Source organism: Chrysochloris asiatica, unplaced genomic scaffold (assembly GCF_000296735.1).
Source record: "Chrysochloris asiatica unplaced genomic scaffold, ChrAsi1.0 scaffold00153, whole genome shotgun sequence".
Taxonomy (NCBI): Eukaryota; Metazoa; Chordata; class Mammalia; order Afrosoricida; family Chrysochloridae; genus Chrysochloris; species Chrysochloris asiatica.
Window position 1 is genome coordinate 5,738,479 of NW_006408671.1, and position 1,089 is coordinate 5,739,567.

Sequence of the window (1,089 nt, forward strand, 5' to 3'; positions counted from 1 at the left end):
TGGTGTTGGAGAAGAATATTGAAAGTGTCATGGGCTGCCAAAAGAACCAACAGATTTGTTTTGGAAGAAGTGCAGCCAGAGTGTTCCTTGGAGGTCAGGATGGCCAAACTTCGTCTCTCATACTTTGGGCATATTGTCAGGAGGGACCAGTCGCTGGAGAAATATATTATGTTTTGTAAGATGGTCAACGAAGAAGAGGAAGACCCCCCCAACGAGATGGACTGGCCAAGTGACAGCATCAATGAACAAGCATGGCAACAGTAGTGAGTTTGGCCCAGTATCAGGCATTGTTTCATTTTGCTGTTCATTAGGTCATTATGGGTGGGTACTGACTCGATGGCACCTAACAACAACAATTGAAGCATAAGACTCTTATCCCCATCTCTTTTCACCAGACTTGTCTAGACAAGATGAAAACTATTCAGTGGGGATTCTACCTTCTCTGGTACACTCTGAAACGACACTCCCTCTTGAAACTAGAAAGCCAGTCAGTTTGTGCCTTTATAGACTTCCCATTTTGTAGCCAATGTCTAAGTTGCCTATCCCTATCAACCCTGTATATAGAGGGGCTAAGACTGATACTTTTCTAATGCTTATCTTACAGTGCCACACTCATGAGTTCTCACTGTTAATTTTTTTAATCTTCAGTGTACAAAGTAAGTGAAAAAGTGCTGCTACAATTTATAGATACCTTTAAAAATATGAAACTCTTGGTTCTTTCCATATCATTTATATAGATCTATGTGGTTACCTGTTGGGCTGTTAATCTCAATGTCAACAGTTCAAAACTACAAGCCATTCTGTGGGAGAGAGATGAGACTTTCTGCTCCCGTGAAGATCTGCAACGGCAGAAACCCTATTCAGGGGCATTATAATTCAGAATTGACTCTACAGTGCATAACCTCCACCGTCGTGTACTTCTGAAGGCAATTGTTCCCTTTTTCTAATCTTTACTGAAGAACAATTCTCTACTCCTCCATTTAAACCATGTCAAAATGCAAGTGCTGACATCATATAGGGGCACAAATCATATTACTTTTAAATTTCTTTTGAGTTTGGGGAGCAAAAAGAAGTGTGAAAGGTCAGATC